The 21,650-nt window shown below is 45.8% G+C and overlaps 1 protein-coding gene across 4 annotated transcripts in view; it reads right to left on the minus strand.

The window, feature by feature from the left end:
* Positions 1 to 21,033, minus strand: part of PLEKHM3 (pleckstrin homology domain containing M3) — a 202,224-nt gene extending 181,191 nt beyond the window's left edge. The window contains exon 1 of one of the 4 annotated variants that reach the window (XM_040984565.1): positions 20,937 to 21,032. The gene's annotated coding sequence lies outside the window, so the exon portion shown is untranslated. Of the gene's footprint in view, positions 1 to 20,936 lie in introns of all 4 variants that reach the window. The other 3 variants (XM_040984564.1, XM_040984566.1, XM_040984567.1) reach the window with 3 other exon arrangements.
* Positions 21,034 to 21,650: the final 617 nt, after the last annotated feature.

The raw sequence follows: 21,650 nt of genomic DNA on the forward strand, positions 1-21,650 counted from the left end.
CTCCCACACAGGTGCAGGGTACCACGGCTTTGGGCTGTCCTCAACTGCTTTCCCAGGCCAAAAGCAGGGAGCTGGATTGGAAGTGGGGCTGCCGGGATTAGAACTGGTACCTATATGGGATCCCAACATGTGCAAGGTGAGGACTTTAGCCGCTAGGCTACTGCCCTGGGCCCAACAAAAAAAGTTTTAAAAACCAAAAACCTCTGTAGTACTTTTGCATCACTCTAAGTTCTGGAAGGAAATGGCACTAGAGGTCCCTGAACAAATGGAGTCAAAGTCATTGTCTAAGATACATTACTTGGAATGTTTGCAAGGGTATGATACCTGTGGCTTCATTTTGGCCAAACAAGCACTTTTGCAAATGTTTACCTAGCCCTAATTGTCCTTTTTACTAATGTTCTCTAAGACATCATTTTTCATTTAGCTAACAAACAGAAACTCTTGTAAAAATGTTTGCTTAAAAGAATATGCAAACAAGTGTTTCTGGTAAAAGAATTAAAAGAAACATTTTAAAATTGGATGTTACTGGAGGTAATTCAAACATATTTTAAACATAAAAGCATGCTTCGATAATTGCCTCCTCCTTGAGTGTTTGGGAAAGGGGTGCCAATGTTAATTTATATGGGTTCAAACAAAACGAAACTGACCTATAATCTTCAGTTTTCTTTCTTAAAGCTAATAAAAGAATACTTGTACAAGGTTTCATATGACCACAACTATGGAAATACAGAAATTATATTGACCAACTACGTTTGATCATATGACCTGACAACAGAAGACTCCAGTTTCTATCTTCACACACCACACTAGCAGAAGCGTAATTCTCGGCAAGCCACTTAAACTTGAGTTTCAGCTACTTTGAGAATTAGGGCTAATATGGACACCTATCTCATCTTTAGTAGTCATTCTGAAGCACAAATAAAAGCACATACTGTAGTACTCTGTGAACTCCAAAGCAGGGTACAGGATCCTATAGGTATATGTATGGTTTCCAGAAAAAAATAAAAGAAGGGGCCAGCACATTTCCTTTGACCTTTTTCCATTATAAACTAACCAGTGAAGAGAGTGGTGACAGCATTCCGTTTCAGAAGCTCTGCGATAAGGTTTCAATCAAGACTCCCTCTTGAGTTGTTGGAGGCAGCAAGTGCCTCTGCACCTCAGCCCTTCTGGTGGCCCTGGAATGGAGGGACTCGGGGGGTGCAGCACTACTTGGCGATTCAAAGAGAATCACAGAGGAGAAGAAGCAAAGTCCTCTTTTGCCTCTCAAGTTCCTCTAGAGAGAAAATACTTTGCTCTCTCTCTCTCTCTAGTTCTTCTAAATTTCTTCAAGAAACCATGTCTCACTGTCCATACTGTCCATTCAGAAACCTCACAGACAAAACAAAAAAAATCCACCAACAATGTTCTTGTTGTTAAACTCAGGGGATTTTACACTCAGCCACTGACCAACCACACAGCAGCATCTGACCTACTGAACAGGCGTCTTTCGTGAGTCCACCCACAAGCTCTCTTGCAGTATTTCTCTTTTCTCCCTAGATGCCCTTCTCACTCCCCTCTATGGGCTCCTTCTTGGCCACATATCATAACTATGGATATTCCACCATTTTCCCCATGACCCTAGTTCCTCTACCACCCTCCCACGGGACAATCCTCTCCATTCCTGTGGCTTCAGCTGCAATCCATGTGGCAGATGAGGGAGAGATTCCAAAGATTCCTCTCTTCAGCTCTAGACAGAGAACACAGGAAACCATCCCTCCTTTACTCCCAACGTGTGCAAAAATGAACACATCTTACCCTCAAACTTCCACTCGTCCCAGCATTCTCCATGCTATGAAAGAAATCATCATTCACCCCAGAAAGACAAACATCATCCCTCGTCCTCCTGGCTCCCTCACTCACAATCACTCCCCATCAACAAACCATTTGAATTTGACCTCTAAAATACCTGCCAAGCTAATCCATTTCTCTCCACCTCTACAGCCTGAGTTTGGTCAGCACCATGCAGTTTTCTTCCCTTCAGCCTTGTCCTACTCCAATCCATTCACCACGCTGCAGCCAGAGCTGGCTTTCTAAAATTAAACTTGTGTCACTTTTTCAATAAGCCATACACTCCTTGACATGTCCTGAATGAAAGAGCTCATGACCACTTACCTTCCAGGGGTGTGTCTCTTGAATCTCCTTCTCCACTTCCATCCTCACCTCTCACCCACCCAATCCCAACCCTCTGGCAATAAGATTTACAGAAACCAGAATTTCTCACATGCCTTTTCAACAACAGGGTTCCTCTGCCTAAAACACGTGTTTCCATCATCATCACCTTCACCTCCTTCACCACCATGGTCTCCCCCACCAACTCTCTCCCCTTCTCTGCTACCCTTATCTTCAACCCTACTGATTTCTAACTCAGCGTTCAGGTCTTTGCTGAGGAATCACTTAGACCCTGACCACTCCCTCTGAATGGTTTTGTTATACACTTCCACAGCACCCCGATTTCCCATATTATAAGACTTTTCACGCTACCTTAAAAAGGCCTATTTACTCTTCTGTTTGTCCCCTTTAGACTATGAGATTCATGAAGGCAAGAACTATGCCTATCTTGCACAAGGTCATATTCCTTGCTCCAATTAAAGTGCCAGGGCACAAAAAATGTTTAACTTCTACTTGCTGAATCACAATTCAATGAATCCATGAAGGTAGAAGGAAAATTGCTCTGGAAAAATGAAAATTAGATTACAAACGGATCAAGAAGCCATGGGAGGGGGCAGCTGTTTTGGTACAGTAAGTTGCCACTTGGGAAGCCCGTGTCCCGTATCTGAACTGGTTCAAGTACCAATTGCCAGGTTTCAGATCAGGTTTCCAGCTGAAGTGTCTAGGAGACAGATGATGGCTCAAATACTTGAGTCCCTGTCATCCATGTAGAAGACCTAGAATTTGTGGCTTCCAGCTGGAACTCCTGACCCAGTGCTAGCTATTGTGATCATTTGGGAAATGAAGCAGCAGAGGACAAATCTCCTCATTATGCTGCCTTTTAAAGATTTAAATATTTCTTTTTAAATTTTTTATTTTGTTTTAGGACAGAGTTTAATAGGCACTGGGGTATTCCCTCTACCTTCCCAAGTTCTCTCCCCTCCCCACTGATTTCTGCTCCAATCTTACAATGGATGTCAAAGACTTAAGTCTTAAAACAAACAACAACAAAACAAGTGCAAGGAGATCATTTTGAAGCATCAAAATTTCTGGTTACAATTCTGATATTTTCTAACCTACAGAACATGTTCCCTGTTCTATAACTCAAAAATCAACATTTATAACACATATATGGAGAGAGCATAAAGAAAAGTGGATATTTTACTATTTATCAATTAGATAAACGTCCACATGTAAACTAGATAATAAAACAAGGCAGCCTTGCCTTGTGCTAAGTTACAAACTGTTTATATTAATCTGGATAAATAGATTTTAAAAACCACTACCATACTCATAAATGTAGCACATAATTGGGAAGTCCAATTTGAAACACATAACTCAAGTTGGAAATTAACATGTATATTAAAAACAACAAAACATTAATAAAAATAGAAAACCTGACATCCCAATGCAATGGCTTCTGTATTTTTATTTCAGTTTTCCTCATAACTTACATTGCCATCAAGATTAAAAACCCATGCCCTAGACAAAGCTTTTACCTTCTTGAAAGCATCAAAGTAAATTACATAAGACTTTCTAAAAATATATTTATTTCATTTACTGAGAACAGAGTAAGAGCAAGAGCAGAGGAGATCTTGTATCTGCTGACTCACTCCCCAAATGGCCTGCTACAGCAGAGCTGGGCCAGGCTGAAGCCAGGACTAGGACTCCATCTTGGTATCCAATATGGGTGGCAGGACCCAAGTAAGGTTGTTACTTTCTGATATGAGCTGTAGTACCCATGAAATAAAGCATGGACTCCATCACTGGTGGCCATTTTTATCACATTCTTAACTGAATGTTTTTTAACACAGATATTACTGACCTAGTTCCTGCCTGGTATTTCTACTCATAACTGATGGCTAACCAGGGCACTGGAGGCAAGGGACTTGATCTGCTCCAGACCTGGCATGTCTCCCAGGCTTCGGTCCAGAATGGGAGGGACCACAGCAGACAGTATGTCATCACCCTGGTGGGATTTCAGCCGACAAATGGCACAACTGAATGGACATTCCTTACATAATTGGGGCACAGACAGCCCCTTTGCCAGCCCACAAGTCTAGAGGAGTATAAAACTCCGGGACAGGTATCTCAGCTCCCTTTTCGCTTCCATCTTTCTGCGCCATGTGAAGAGCAGATTTTCCAATAAAGCTTCCATTACATCATCATCTAACATCTGGTGCTGAACCCCAGGAAGAGGTACAAGCGCCCCCTCTTCCTCGTCCCACATCCAAGCTGCCAGCCCCAAGCCTTTGCGGGCAACGAAGTGACAGACGTGAGGCAAGCCCCTCCGCCCTGCTCCTCCTGTCCCAAAAAGTACTCCCCAACCTCCTGCAGACCTCCCAAACCATGTACACGTGGTCTGCCTGTACTGAGCCCTCAGTGTACTGAGCCCTGGTCGCTGACCACCTCCCACCCATCCAGGGCCCTCAATGGGGCATGAGACACTCCCCCTTTGACTGGCCCTCTAATGGGGAACCAGGTTCGCCACTAGTCTGAATTTCAAAGCGGGGACACCTTCTTTGTGTCTAGATTAGCAGAAAGATACTTTTTTGGGACAGGATGGGAAACAAAATGTCCCAAGCCCATGACCCCCAACTTTCCTTAGGGTGTTTACTGGCCAATTTTTAAACTCTGGGTCTGGGCCAGGACTTACACTGAAAATGCCTTCTCCATTTTTCACCGTGGCCTGACCACAGCACGTATTGGACAACAGCTTCAAATGGCCTGCTAAAGGCACGTTTGAATTTCAGATCCTCAGGGAATTGGGTAATTTCTGTCGCGCGGGGTAAATGGCCTCCAAATATAGAAGTTTTTGAATCCCCATTCCTCACTAAGCCACAGTGTCTAAGGCAGAGGTCGGGACAGGTGAGGGGCTGAGCCAAGCTGAGTCAGAGCTACCACTGGCATGAGCGTGATCTATGGCTGGAAACAAGCTCAGCTGGGGAACTAAGGAGACAAACCTATCTGGGTTGAGCTCTCACCAAGGGGTGCGTGGCCTGAAATGGGGGCTGCATTTTAATCAGGATATGGTTGTAGTCTCTTTTGGCACAAGTGTGGACTGGGACTGGATGTACCAAGTGCCGGGCCAGACTCCAACACCCTCTGGTGCTCTGGAGGACCAGGGTAGATGTGGGACAGACTAGGCTAGGTCTCAACCCCTACTGAGCCATGTGTGAGCCATATGTGGGTATGGACGAGCCATAGCTGGGCTGAAAAATCCAACAGCAAGAACCAGATTGGGTTGAAGGCCAGTCAGGAAAAGCCACTGTTCCTGCTAGGAAAGGAGGTGAACTGAGTAGGACTGGCTCATGGCCATGCAAAATCTGGCATTGGGAGAGGTTCTGATGGAAGAGCCTGGGCAACTCTGGCAGGACACAGACCTGGCAGGTAAGCGCAAGAAACATGATAGGAAACAGCCCAGAACAGGCCATGGAAAGTTTCCCACTGGTATACATTTGGCATGAGTCAGGGGAAGACCAGGCTGAATCAGTTCACACCATCCACTGGCCAATCCAAGCACCAGAACAGAGTGTGGGTCAAGCCGGGTTCGGTAGCAACACAAACTAGTGCACAATACATGGAAGACCAAGGTGAGGTTGCCTGTACTGGATGTGAACACAGCGCCCAACCAGCCTGCGTGAGAACCAGCAACAGAGGGGGTGGAGCTGGCAGGGGAATAAAGGGTGGTTCCCTTGCTGGACAGCTATTCCCACTGGAGAGCGTGAGCTGGGATGGGGGCAGACTAGACTAAGCAGGGCTACAACACCTGTGGGCCTCCTGTGGACTAGATCAGGAAAAAGCCAGGCTGGACTGATTATTCCTACTGCTGCAAACAAAATTAGAGTGGGTGAAGATTGTTTGGGCATAGCCACAGCATCAGCTGGCACTGAGGGCTAATTCTGTCAAGTCAAATCACAGAACCACCTGAAGAGTGCATAATCCAGGAGTGGGAGAGGCCTGGGAGGGAAATACTGGGCACCTCCCTCTTGGGTTGCCACTCCCATGGGAAGGCATGAAAACCAGGACAGGGGCTCGGGTGGAATGGGGTGTGGGACAGACTGGACTAGTCTGCTACACAGACTGGCAAACCAGGGTAGGTGGCAGGCCTGGTGGGGGTTATTGTGGGTTGCTCCAACTAGGTTGTAGCTCCCACTTCTTTATGCAAGGGCTGAGTATGTGCTGGGCAGAACTAGGCTGGACTGCAACACCCATTGGTTCCAGTGGAAGTCTGAAGTGGAAACAGAACCAACCCAGCAATTGCAACCACCAGCTGATCAGGGCAATGGACTGTGCCAGGCCCTGTGCTTGCTAGAACACACAAGAATCTGGTCTGGGAATACCTCAAAGTTTCTTTGGGGATCTCCCCAAATCGAAATGCTGGACTCAGAACCCTAACCAAGAAAAGACAGACGACAGAACAAGTCAATCAACCATCTCAGCTATATGTTGGCAGCAAAATACAGGGCAAACGAAGACTCTATGATGGACTATGTCAATCAGTGGATTCTTCAAAGACGTCATAGTGCTTGGAGTGGCAAGATTGGCAGCGATTCATAACTGGTGAACTATCAAAACCATTTGATCAAGAACCTCGGAGCATATCCTACATCCGGGACCTGGGGTAGGTGGGAAACTGGGTGGGCCTTCTCCCTTAATACCCCCTTTAAACATCAAGGAAACAATATGGAGATAATAGTCTTACCCACTTTCCTATAGCCCTTGAACCTTTTTACCCTAATTAACTATGTAAAGATCGTATTTAAAAAAAAAAAAAAAGAATCCCCGTCCTGCCCTTCCCTATGCTTCCCCTGTTTCACGGTTCAGGTTCTCCTGGCCAAATCGAAGCCCTTCCCTTCTTACAAGAATTTCTTGGACTTTTCCGAGCTGCCAGAACCTTTAGGACTCACCCCGACTGCCCCTTCTCCTTCCCCACCTCCTCTGCCAGCTTCCTTACAGGTCCTTCTCTGAGCCTTCAGCCCATCGCCTCTGTACGTTACCCCTCAAGTCCCTCCACCATCATCCGAGCTCACCTCCTCTTCTGTCACCTCTTCTCTGCTCCTGGTCCTTCTGTCATGTTTCCAGACTCCTGCTTCACTTCCTGAGTTACCCTGGATTGCAATGTCACTTTGTTTCACCTTTTATTTCTCCACCAAGTTCCCAAACTCTTCTCCTCCCACCCCTCCCTTATTCTTTCTACTCCCATTCCTTGCCCCACCTTATTCCCGTTAATCCCATCCTTCTCCTTGTTGTTTCTTTTCCCCACTGTGCAGTGAATTCTCGCTGCCACACAGAGGGCCCCTGTCCTTGCCCACGGACCTCTCTGACCTCTCTACCTTCCATTTTTCCCGGTTCACCTTCCCTCACTCAGACCCTTCCTCCTCCATCTTCTTCACTATTGAGCAGATGTCACGTTCCCAAACCCCTTCTCTCCACTTCTTGTTCTGACACTATCTTCCCAGCTCCCCTCCCCTCCTCCACGTGGTAGAATCCCATCTGCCATCATGCCTTTCTCTATGTGACAGGATCCTGTCTGCCATCTTATCTGTCTCCTCTACGTGGCAGGGCCCTCCATCTTGTCTTTCTCCTGCATGTGGTAGGACCCCGTCCACCATCTTGCCTTTCTCCTCCACCCGATAGTACCCTGCTCACCATCTTGCCTTTTTTCATGTGGCAGGACCCTGTCTGCCATCTCGTCTTTCTCCATTTTCACCTGCTGCCTAACCTGCTCTCCCTTTTGGGTTCTTCTGACTTAACCCCAAAAATGCCTGTTTCCCTGCTGCTGCTGCTGCAGCTGCAGTGACTGGCTTTAACACTTTTTCCTTTCATCATCCCCACTCCCACCCCTTAGCTAAGAGGGGTGGGGTAAAAGATAAGCTAATTAATGTCTATCAAAAGAAAGAAAAAGAAAAAACCCGTTACTAAGTTTGTTCTGTAATAGGGTTGCTCTAAACCACTGCTAAATTATTCCAAGCCATGAGGTAAACCCATGTGTTTTTATCAATTGTTTTACAGAAAATTTCCAGGTTAAAGCATGTTGAGAAGGAATTGGAAATCATGAAAGTTTTGAGAGGAATACATCTTGTATGGTTTATGTGCAATGTAATTGATCATTGTCCTTAAAATTGCCTACAGCATTTTTCTAAATATTTATCATTGATATTATTGCTTTTTCTAATGTACAATTTAGGTTAACTGTAAATGTGTGCTTGTTTCAAATTTGTAGCAGACATCAGACCTTTGGCAAATGTTTTTCTAGAACTTCTATTTGAGAGTTTTTACTTGATGATGTTATGCAATTAATCTGGTGTTTCCAACTCCTTTCCTCACTCCCTTCTTTCTCTCTCTCTCTCTGACACTGGGACAGGCTGCACTGTTTGATCCCCAGACCTTAAAGGGATGGTTAACTTGTCAGACCAAGGAGCCTAATTATCTTCTCGTAGGCATTACCTTAAAACTATCAGGACTATGCCCGTAACTACAAATTCCTAGATCAGTCCATTAAGGAATTCAGGGATAGAACTGAGCATCCTGTTGGCTGACATGCCAAGGCTGCCTCTGTGGCTCACTCTAACTGGGGCCCAGAGGAAGAATAATGAGCTAGGCAGCAGGAGGCTCATTAATGCAGCTTTATACCATAACCTGTTCTCTAGGAGACCTAGTAAGGCTAGTCTACCTTCAAGTAGCACCTGCTTGCAACATGGGAAGACAGAAGATCAGGCAACCAGCTGCCAGTGATAGAAGTGGCTTTCAAAGAATCTTGTTAGCTCTGCCAAGAGCCAGGCCACTAGAAATGGAACTGTCCTGGGGGTCACAAAGTATTCCTGGGTCAGAACCATGGTGGGCCACAAGCTAGAAAGCCCTTCACTCTGCCCAGGTCCCAAAGCATCCGTCGCTATGGAGGGATGGCCTGGGGTCAGCAACATCACAGGCAAAGCTGTATATTTCATCCAGAGACACCATCTGTTCTGTACCAGCCTCCTTTTCAGGCCAGCTCTCCTCTCTCTCCTTCCAGGTAATGGGAGTCAACGGAATATCTCCCCAATTTCACACTTCCTTTATGATGTGTCTTCCCCCATGTGATGAGATAGGGAGCTGGTTCTAATCCTGGCAGCTCCACTTTCCATCCAGCTCCCTGCCTGTGGCCTGGCAAAGCAGTCGAGGACAGCCCAAAGCCTTGGGACTCTGCACCTGTGTGGGATACCCAGAAGAAGTTCCTGGATCCTGGCTTTGGATCAGAATAGCATTGGCCGATGCGCTCACTTGGGGAGTGAATCATCGGACAGAAGATCTTCCTCTCAGCCTCTCCTCCTCTCTGTATATCTGACTTTGTAATAAATAAATAAATCTTAAAAAAAAGATCTCCAATCAATAAGGGATTGATATGGTCAAAAAGTTCAGGTTTTAACATCTAGGAATCCCCCCTAGTACCTGGCTCATGCCTATACTAATGCCATTAACAGTAATAGGTCTTTTATTAACAACTTGTTTTCCAAGGTGCGCCAAACAAGAAAATCTACGAAGTCTCATGCGTCACTCTCAACCGTTACTCCATCCCTCATTCCGGTGCCCACAGAGCCCTCTCTGGACCACAATTAGGGACTATGACTCTCTCCAGCAGGAAGTAGCAGCCAGAATGACTTTGTCACCCCTTTTCCTATTAGCAAGAGTCTGGAATGATGGCTACCCAGGGCACTGGAGGTGAGGGGCTGATCTGCTCCAGACTTCAGTTCAGAATGGGAGGGACCACAGGAGCCAGTTATGTCATCGGCCTGGTGGGATTCCAGCCGACCAATGGCACACCTGAATGAACATTCCATACACAGTTGGGGCATAGACAGCCCCTTTGCCAGCCCACAAGTCTAAAGGAGTATAAAACTCTGGGACAGGTATCTCAGCTGCCCTTTTCACCTCCATCTTCCTTCTGCTCTGCGCAAAGGGGGCCCAGGAGCAGATTTTCCAACAAAGCTTCCATTACAACTTTGAACAACTTGCTGATATTATTCCACCAGCGGCTGGGCGGTTGGTGGTCATCATCTAACAAAAACATGCAAAGGTCTTTCTTTTTCTTCATCATCTTTTTTTTTGGAGGGGGGTAAGCGGATGGAGGATGGCTATAAATTCTTCACAGTTCTTTGTTTTTCACTTGGATAATGGCAGTGAGTCCATAAACCAAAGCTTAAATCCATTCATCTAAGAGGGAAAAATAGCCTTTTTGGGAAAACTCAACCTTGGGTCTTCTTCCATTGCTTCTATATGATGTCCAAGGATCCTTCCAGCGTGAAGCTTTCACTGATGACCTTACTGAGAAATCTGAGCAAACTTTATTTCCAATCTTTCCACTAACATTTGCTATTATGTTATTTTAAATTACCTTGCCACACATTTAAATTATGGATTTATCATCTCTATTATCTGACTACATAATGTCTTAAATTCATTGTACTCTCTACCATGTAGACAGCTTTTATAGCATTGTTTATTGACTTTTGGGATGACAAAAAACGTACAAGTTCATTGTTCAACATTTTGAAACTATAAAGAAGAACAAAAGGCAAAATAAAAAAGTTATTCATTCTCCAATAAGAAAAAAACACTGCCCTATTTTACCTTTCCAACTCTTTCCCTGTGTTGTTTAAAAAAAAAAAGCACAGTTGAAGCATACTATAAACAGAGTTCTATATCATATGCCCTTCCCCCTACTTAGTAAAAACTGATAATACTAGTAATCCTCTTCATAAATATCCTTGTTAATAACTGTACTAACACTCTATTTTTGATGATACAATAACTTAATTGTTTCTATGCTGTTGGGCATTTAGGCTATTGCCAATACTTAACTTTTTTCAACAAGGCTATATTGACCAGAGAACATTAATTTTTTTTATAATTTTTTTTATTGGGAAGGTATATTTTACAGAGGGAAGGAGAGAAAGATCTCTGTCCACTGGTTCACTCCCCAAGTGCCTGCAAGCCAAAGCCAAGTCGATCCAAAGCCAGGATCCAGGAGATTCTTTCAAGCCCACACGTGGGTGCCGGGTCCTAATGCTTTGGGCCGTCCTCTACTGCTTTCCCAGGCCACCAGCAGGGAGCTGGATGGGAAATGGGGTAGCTGGGCCATGAACCGGCGATCCCAGCAACACAAGGATTTAGCCACTGAACCATTGTGTGAAGCCCTGAACATTAACTTTAAAAATATTTCCCATAAGGACTTTTTCACCACAGATGCCCCTAAAGACTCAAGCATGAGGGAGGCTTCTGCTGTTATGTGCTATACATCACCTGCCCGCTGACCACCCTCAGGGGCAATGCCTCGCCCAGCGCCAAGGACATCAAGAAGATACTGGACAGCATGGACATCGAAGCAGACAACTAGTGGCTCAACAAGGTCATCAGTGAGCTCAATGGGAAGCACATCCAGGACACGATTGCCCAGGGCATTGGCAAGCAGGCCAGTGTGCTACCGGCAGGGCTGTGGCCGTGTCTGCTGCCTCCGGCTCCTCTGGCCCCTGCGGCAACAGAGAAGCAAGAGAGGAAGAAACAGGAGTCGGAGGAGTCAGGCGATGACATGGGGTTTGGTCTGTCTGACTAGATCCTGTGTCCCCCAAATAAAGGCTTTTTACGTTAAATATTGTATATGTTATATATATATATATATATAGTATACATACATGTATATTTTTTACAAGTACCTTTGGACAGAATCCTAGAAGTACTGAGCCAAAAGGTAGATACATTTATTGAAGCCTGTTATACATTTGGCCAATGCTTTCTCAGTAAGGTTACAAGGGTGTGCACATTTCACAGTATGCCTGATTTGGACAGAGTATAAATGACTTGCACAATTAGAACCTTTAGAAATGTATGTTAATTTGAGAGCTGGGAAAACAGCACTCTGGAATTGTGTCTTAATTTTCATTTCTTTGATGAATGTAAACATAAGTGTATCAATTAGTTTTATTTTATACAAATAATCTAGAGCCTGTATCAGTGTTCTATTTTGTACAATTAACTAGAATCTCTACCAGTTGTCTACTCCTGCAAAACAAATACCCATGAGCTTAGTAGCTGAAAATAACACTCATCTGGGCCCAGCATAGTAGCCTAGTGGCTAAAGTCCTCTTCTTGGATGCCCAGGATCCCATTTGGGTGCCAGTTGCTCCACTTCCCTTCCCGCTCCTTGCTTGTGGCCTAGGAAAGCAGTCAAAGATGGCCCAAAGTCTTGGAACCCTGCACCCTCATGGGAGACCTGGAGAAGGTTCCTGACTCCTGGTCCCTGGCCCATGGCTTCAGATCAGCTGAGCTCCAGCCGTTGTGGCCAGTTGGGAGTGAACCAGCGGATGTTAAGATCTTTGTCTCTGTAAGTTTGTAAATCGGCCTTTCCAATAAAAATTAATAAATCATAAAAAAAACCCCACTCATCTGCTGCCTTTAAGTTCTGAAGGCTACAAATTGAGGAAGGCTTGGGTGGGTTCTCGGCTCTGGTGTCCCCAGTGTATTAGGAAGACCTAGAGACTCTGGTAAAGAGTCTAGCTTCAAACTCACCTGGGTGGATGGCAGAATCTGGTTCCTTGTAGTCTGAGCCCTAAGACTGCCATTCCTGTCCCCTGTCAGCCATAGGCCACCCTCGGCCACATCAGCTCTGCAGTGTTCCTCAACAGTGTCTGGATTGCTTCGCAACTATCCTCTACATCTTTGAAGCACAGTAACATGTCAAATCCTTCTCACATTTCCCATCTCTGATTTCCTACAGAAAACTGTCCACTCTTCTGGGTACTGTGATAAGATTTGGTCCAGATAGATAATTTCCCTCTCTTAAATTCAACCATGTGATGTAACAGAATATAATGAGTGACACCTTATCACATATACATACAGCTCCCATGGATTTGGGGGAGCAACTTGGTGCAGCAATATTTTAGAATTCTGCCAGCCATGGAGTCTTAGGTATTGATTTAACATTTATTTCTGCTTCTTATGATTAAGTCTAAGTGGTCTGGTCACAATGCCATATTTCAAAGCTTACTACAAGGTTACAATCATTGAAACTGCATGGTATTGACATAAAGATAAGCATATAGACCAATAAGAAACTTCAGAAATAAATCCACTCTTCTAGAACCAACTAATCTTTGACAAACATGCTAAAAATATTCCCTGAAGAAATGACAATCTCTTCAACAAATGATAAGGGAGACTGGATTCCACAGGAAGAAGTTTGAAGCAAGAACCCTGCTTTACATCACATACAAAAATCAACCCACAATAGATTAAGCAACCAAATTTAAGACCTGAAGCTACCAAACTACTAGAGAACATGAGAGAAATACAACCAGCCATTAACCTAAGGCAAGGATGTTTTGGGTAAGATTCCAAAAACTATGGGCAATAAAAGATGAACTAGACAGAGGCTGGCAAGTTGTCACATCAGGCTAATTCCCCACCTGTGGCACCAGCATTCCATGTGGGTGCTGGTTCATGTCCCAGGTGCCTCACTTCTAATCCAGCTCCCTGCTAATGGCTAGGAATGCAGCAGATGTCCCAATGCCTTGGACCCCTGTACTCACATGAGACTCGTAAAAAGCTCCTGGCTCCCAGCTTCAAATCAGCTTTTGCCACGGCAGCCTTTGGGGAGTGAACCAGCAGATGGAAGGTATCTCTCTCTCTCTCTATCTGTCCCTCCCTCCCTTCCTCCTCCCTCCCTTCTTATCTCTGTCTCTCCCTCTCTCAGTAACTATGACTTTCAAGTGAAATAAACAAATCTTTAACGAAAAAATATTTTTTTTAAAGTGTTAGGTGGGTGCCAGGCCAGAGCATCTCTATGCTTGGATCCCTGTCTCCAGCCACCACATACATGTGGTGAGCTGTCTCTGGGCTTGCCTGGGCTCCAGGGGCTGCTCCCTGGTGGATGAGATTGGGGAGGGGGCAACCTTGGGCCTGTGAGTTGAAACTTCTGGCAGCCTGCTGGCTGCGGGTGGGTGCCAGGCCGGAGCGTCTCCATTCTCTGATCCCTGACTCCAGCCACTGCATATACGTGGTGAGCTGTCCCCAGGCAGCCAGTGCACCACTTGGCGCCAGGCTCCACCTTCTGGCCACCAGCCGGGAGCTCTGGGGTTTTGATTCTTTGAATCGCTGCTAAGGTGGCTCCACATTGAACCCACTGTGCCTCTGGGATGTGAATCAATCCTAAAGATTCCCAATGACAGAGTAACTCTTCCTTTCAAGACCTTATAATCACTGAACAATGCTGACCACCGAACACCAGTCCATGCAAAAGCTAAGGCTCAGGGCTTCTCTAACAGGATCATATCCTATTACCTGACATGATGATAGATCATGCAGACGGGTCACATTAGGCATGGCCATGACATTAACTAGCACTCGAGAACCTTATCTGGGGGTAGATTCTGTGGGGGATGTGTGGGCCAAACCCTCTGGAAATTCTAGCCCTTCTGGTTAGCTCAAGAGTTGGGGTGATAATGGACTAAGCTAGGTGTGACCAAAGAGCCTGCCATCAATCACAGGTAAAGGAACCAACAACAGTCTGGAATGGTCAAGGCAGCAGCACCCAAATGTGCATCCTGAATAGGGTGTGGAGTAGGTCGGGGTACGACGTCCACCAGCTCATACAAGGCCAAATGGAAGGCAAGACTGCGCTGGGCACTGGCCTAAAACCCAATGGCATGTATAAGAACGGGGTCTGGGAGTGGATCAAGTGGAGGAACTTGGGAAACTCCCCTGGTGAGTCATAGCTCCCTCTGGTGAACATGTGATCCAGACCCGGGGGTCGGACAAGCAAGGAAAAGTAGCTCCAACAGCTGGCCAATGTGTGATTTGGTAACGGAACAGGGTGTACTGGGCAGGACTGAGCAAACCTTAGCCCACAAGTGAAACTAGAAATCAGGATGGAGTATAGGTCATGCTGAGCTAGGGTCTTGTACCTACTAGTTTGTGAGGGCCCCGTTCCTCACTAAGCCACAGCGTCTAAGGCAGAGGTCGGGACAGGTGAGGGGCTGAGCCAAGCTGAGTCAGAGCTACCACTGGCATGAGCGTGATCTATGGCTGGAAACAAGCTCAGTTGGGGAACTAAGGAGACAAACCTATCTGGGTTGAGCTCTCACCAAGGGGTGCGTGGCCTGAAATGGGGGCTGCATTTTAATCAGGATATGGTTGTAGTCTCTTTTGGCACAAGTGTGGACTGGGACTGGATGCACCAAGTGCCGGGCCAGACTCCAACACCCTCTGGTGCTCTGGAGGACCTGGGTAGATGGGGGACGGACTAGGCTAGGTCTCAACCCCTTCTGAGCCATGTGTGAGCCATATGTGGGTATAGACGAGTCTTGGCTGGGCTGAAAAATCCAACAGCAAGGATCAGATTGGGTTGAAGGCCAGTCAGGAAAAGCCACTGTTCCTGCTAGGACAGGAGGTGAACTGAGTAGGACTGGCTCATGGACACGCAAAATCTGGCATTGGGAGAGGTTCTGATGGAAGAGCCTGGGCAACTCTGGCAGGACACAGACCTGGCAGGTAAGCGCAAGAAACATGATAGGAAACAGCCCAGAACAGGCCATGGAAAGTTTCCCACTAGTATACATTTGGCATGAGTCAGGAGAAGTCCAGGCTGAATCTGTTCACGCCATCCACTGGCCAATCCAAGCACCAGAACAGAGTGTGGGTCGAGCCATGTTCAGTCGTGACAAAAACCAGTGCACAATACATGGAAGGTCAAGGTGAGGTTGCCTGTACTGATGTGAACACAGCGCCCAACCAGCCTGTGTGAGAACCAGCAACAGAGGGGGTGAGCTGGCAGGGGAATAAAGGGTGGTTCCCTTGCTGGACAGCTATTCCCACTGGAGAGCATGAGCTGGGATGGGGGCAGACTAGACTAAGCAGGGCTACAACACCTGTGGGCCTCCTGTGGACTAGATCAGGAAAAAGCCAGGCTGGACTGATTATTCCTACTGCTGCAAACAAAATTAGAGTGGGTGAAGATTGTTTGGGCATAGCCACAGCATCAGCTGGCACTGGGGGCTAATTCTGTCAAGTCAAATCACAGAACCACCTGGAGAGTGCATAATCCAGGAGTGGGAGAGGCCTGGGAGGGAAATACTGGGCACCTCCCTCTTGGGTTACCACTCCCATGGGAAGGCATGAAAACCAGGACAGGGGCTGGGCTGGCTAGACAGAGAGGCTCCCAACAACATCCATGAGGACTGGATGGTTGAGCTGGTTAGATGGTACTAGGCTTTAATACCCACTGACATGTACAAGAGCCAAATGGGATGTGGGACAGACTGGACTAGTCTGCTACACAGACTGGCAAACCAGGGTAGGGGGCAGGTCTGGTGGGGGTTATTGTGGGTTGCTCCGATTAGGCTGTAGCTCCCACTGGTTTATGTGAGGGCCGAGTGTGTGCTGGGCAGAACCAGGCTGGACTGCAACACCCATTGGTTCCAGTGGAAGTCAGGGCTGAAAACAGAACCAGCCCAGCAATTGCAACCACCAGCTGATCAGGGCGATGGAACGTGCCGGGCCCTGTACTTGCTAGTACATACAAGAATCTGGTTGGGATCACCTCTGATGAAGTTTCTTTGGGGATCCCTCCAACTGAACTGCCGGATTTAGAACCCTAACCAAGAAAAGACAGAAGACAGAACAAGTCAATTCAACCACCTCAGATATATGTTGGCAGCTAAATACAGGCAAACGGAGACTCTATGATGGACTATGTCAATCAGTGGATTCTTCAACTACCTCATCGTGCTTGGAATGGCGAGATTGGCAGCGATTCATAACTGGTGAACTATCAAAACCACTTGAGCAAGAATCTCAGAGTATGCCCCACATCCGGGACCTTGGGTGGGTGGGAAACTGGGTGGGGCTTCTCCCTCAATATCCCCCTTTAAACCTCAGATACATGAAGGAAACAATATGGAAATAATAGTCTTACCCACTTTCCTATAGCCCTTGAACTTTTTACCCTAATTAACTATGTAAAGATTTTCAAAAATGTAATAAAAAAATGGGGAAAAAAGGAAAAATTTCTCCCTTGTTCTTACCGTTTGTCCCAGGAATTCATTCCCAATATACTAAGAAGCAATGGGCAGTAATAAAATGCTGACTGAGGTTTAAAAAAAACAGTGTTAACTCCCTGAACAAAGCAAGTGCTCCTTCAATGAAGAAACCTTGAGACCAGAGGTCATTACACTGGATTCCATTCAACCAATATCAAAATAATAATAATAAAGTAACATGGAGAAATTGGATTATGTCAAGTTAACTTACTGCACAGCAAGGAAACAATTAGCAAAGTGAACAAAATGGGAAAAAAAAGATTTGCAGACAATGCATTTGATAAAGGGTGAATATCCAGAATATATAAGGTGCTCAAGAAACTCAACAGAACAAACAATCCAGTTAAGAAGCAGGCAAATGGTGCCAGGCATGGTGTGCATGCTCATCTCCTCCCCCATAGTACCGGATCCCATACGGGCACTGGTTCAAATTCCAGCTGCTCCACTTCTGATCTTGCTCCCTGCTAAAGACCTGGGAAAACAGCAGAGAATGGCCCAAGTACTTGGCCTTCTGTACCAACATGGAAGACCCAGAGGAAGCTCCTGGCACCTGGCTCTTGGCTTTAGACTGGTGCAGCTCTGGCAATGTGGCCATTTGGGGAGTGAACTCATAGATGGAAGATTCTCTGACTGTAACTTTGACTTTCAAGTAAAACGCATAAATCTTAAACAAAAAAAAGCAGGCAAAGTATATTAATAAGCATTTTCCAAAAGAAAAAATATAATTGGCTAACAGCGCATAAAAACTGTTCAGTCTTATATCAGAGAAATGCAAATGAAAAACACAATGAAGTATCACCTCACCCCAGTTACAATGCTCCTATGCAAAAATCAAAACATATTACACAATGGAAAAGTTGTTAAAAAAAGGAAATCCTAACATAAGGCTACTGGGAATGCAAAGTATACAGTCATTATGGAAAACAGTATGAATATTCTTAAAAAACTAAAAATGGACCTGCCTTATGATGCAGCAATCTTACTTCTGGGACTATATCCAAAGGAAATGAAGTCAGCATATGAAAGAGATACCTGCCTTCCCATGCTTACAGCAGCCATATTCATAATGTAAAGATATGAAACTAATAAAGATGTCCACCAGCTAATGACTGAATAAAGAAACTGTGGTATATACGCTGGAATACTACTCAGTCACATGACATTCTAACATGTACAACAAAATAGTTGGAACTGGAGATCATTATGTGAAGTAAAGTAAGTCAAACCCTGAAAGATAAATATCACATGTTTTCGCTTAGTTGTGAAAGTTGACATAAACAGAGTATAAAAATCATGTGAAAGGGCCAGCGTTGAGGTACAGTGGGTTAAGCTGGTTCTTGAGGCCTTGGTCTCCCCTAGTGGAGTGCCAGAGCACACCCTAAACGCTCCACTCTTTTTTTTTTTTTAAGATTTATTTATCTTTATTGGAAAGTCAGATATGCAGAGAGAAGAGAGAGAGATCTTCCATCCGATGATTCACTTCCCAAGTGACGACAATGGCCGGTGCTGTGCCGATCCAAAGCCAGGAGCCAGGAACTTCCTCCAGGTCTCCCACGTGGGTCCCAAGGCTTTGGGCTGTCCTCTACTGCAGGCCACAAGCAGGGGGGCTGGATGTGAAGCGGGACTGCTGGGATTAGAACCAGCGTCCATTAAAGGCGAGGTCTTTAGCCGCTAGGCCACCGCGCTGGAAGATGTTTGACTTCTAATCCAGTTAGTTCCCTGCTAATGGAAAATAGCAGGAGCACTGGGGCTGCTGCCACTCACAAGGGAGATGGAGATGGAGTTCCTGCTCCGGCAAGTTCCTGGCTCCCAGGTCCAGCTGTTGTGACCTTCTGAGCAATGAACCAGAGGATGGAAGACCTCTGCTTCTCTCTCTTTCTGTCTCTCTGTCACTCTGCTTTTCAAATCATTAAAAATTTTTAAAAATTGTGTGGATTCCATATTATTTGGTAGGTAGTTAATATTGCCGCAGTGATTTACATGATAATATACCCATCTTTTCCCACTTTATGGTCACTGTCATGAAGCCATACTTTGTGCTATTAATAATATTCCTATTTTGAAGAAAAATAGTATATGTGCATAAAACCCTACATATAAAATGAAAATGGTTAAAAGTTAGGAAACCCTAAATGTAAAAATAAAACCTCAATGGCATCAATCTGCTAAATAAAAGAATCTCACTGGCTACTGGCAGGAGCTATCAGCAGGGCAAAGGACACTCTGGCATCTGTGTGTTATTATTACTAAAGATCTGGAATACACTATTACTAACATTGATACTTTAAAACGCTTGATTGTGGGCAGAATACACATCACCTAAAATCTATCACCTTCATCATTTCTAAGTACAGTTCCATTAAGCAGATTCACTTGGTTTGTACAGGCCAAACTCCAGAACTCTTCAAACTGCACAACTGAAATTCTCTACCCACTCAATGACTAACAACCCCTCCCTCGCCCAGCCACTGGGAACCAGCATTCTACCTTTCCCATTGGCATACTTATCTATTTACTAACAAACATGTATATGGTAATTATCAAATTATCCAATGGTATACACTGTTCTCAGCATATTTTTACTCATTCAATTCTCCTAATACCATCAATAGAGTTATTATTCCCATTCTACAGATCAGAAAACTGCAAGGCTAAGTCTACTAACCAAGGTTGCACAGCAGGCCTTGGCCAAGCAGAAATGCAAACTGAAGCAGTCTGGCTTTGTGCTGCTTGCTACGACTGAGATCATCGCAACAAACATTCATTGTAAAGACAAACTCATCAGGCATTAATGTCATATCTTTGATATGCACAATTTAAAAACACATCTCTGTGTAATTTAACTTGATACTTGTCTCCTAACAAAAAGTTAGAAGCATCTTTTAGACTGTACAGATACCCCTATTTTTGCTAATGCATTTTCTTGACATTAGCAAAGCAAGAACTGCCTAGTAGACCAATTTTAAGTATACCAATTGTAATTTACATGAAGTATTTACAAAATAGCTTACAAATGCAAATCATAGTCACCATGATTACTGAAATTAAAACATAAATAAAATCAAGTGTTTAGCTCTTTAAGGGAGGAGGGGAAAGAAAAATATGCACCAATAAGTTTATAATATCATAGTTTAATTTGTTTAGCCTGGCAAAATTCGTTTGATATTATAAAATTCGTTTGATATTATATTGCACTTATACCTAGGCCAATGTCAATTTGTCCTTTGGCTCTGTATCTCAGTACTAGTTCTCTGAAGCAGGGCGGAGGGGGATAGGCGGTTTCCTTCTCCTGACATTTTTGCTTCATAATCCTGCTACATAAGACCAAAGCATCCTTGTCATCGGTCATGTGATGCCAGTCACTCTACCTGACACGCGGGTAGAGCCGATAGAAAGAACAATCACTGTTTCTCTGGGAGCCCCCCGCCTTGAGGTGGGCTCTGCTGAGGCGCGAGCAACAACGCGCAGCGCGAGCCGGCCCGCTTCCACGGCTTCCCGCTCGGTCCGCAGCCATCAGCAGGCCAGCCTCGGGGCAGCTCCCCTCACCCGCCGCCCACTGCAGGGCGGTCCAGCGCCCGGTCCCTGGGGCACCTGCATCATCCCCGAGCCCCGGGGAGCCCCGAGCCCGCCCCTCCCCCGCACGCTGCCGGCCCCCCGGAGCCGGCGGACGCTCACCCGGAGGCTCCTGCCCTCCACCGGCCCGACCTGCAGTCTACGCCCTGCGGGGCATCGGCGTGGACAGCGTGCCCACCTCACGGTGACAGCGCTCCCGGCCGCTGACCGGCACGGCCCGGCTCTGTTTACAAGCCGCTTCTCGCAGTCCCACGCTCAAATACTTCCCCCTGGGCAAGCTGGCAGCCAGACCCAGGCATACAAGGTTCCCAGGCGAGGGACCCGAGGGACCGAATGGTCATGCAAAATCGGACCCGCACGCACCAAGGCCTCTTGGTGGCTGTGAGTTTTTTCCACAAAGTCTTGTCTCATTCATTGCAGTGAAAGCAATGGCGGGTTCCCTGGTCTCTTCGCTGCTCTTCCTAACAGCAAAATGGGTGTCACACTTGGAACATACCGGGAATGGGCCAACTCCCAAGAGTAACTTGGAGATAAGTTCTTTCCGGAAGCAGGACTGTCAGAGTCAGGAGGTTGTTTGCCACCTGAAGTTCGCAGCTGAGAGTCCTTTCCTATTGCCATCAGCGAGTTGAGAAGGGATGGTTTTGAGGGAATGGGGAAGTGTACCATCCCACCGTGATGAACAGGGATGCGCTGGTTGGCTCTGGGGACCCTTCTCGCAGTTTCCTGCTTTATTCTCCATCACAGCACACTTGATAGGCATTTTCTGTTTATAACTGCACATTTATTTTTGTTTCATTGGTTTCCCTATCTCCACGC

This window comes from Ochotona curzoniae, unplaced genomic scaffold, assembly GCF_017591425.1.
Source record: "Ochotona curzoniae isolate NIBS_2020 unplaced genomic scaffold, NIBS_Ocur_1.0 contig_4148, whole genome shotgun sequence".
Taxonomy (NCBI): Eukaryota; Metazoa; Chordata; class Mammalia; order Lagomorpha; family Ochotonidae; genus Ochotona; species Ochotona curzoniae.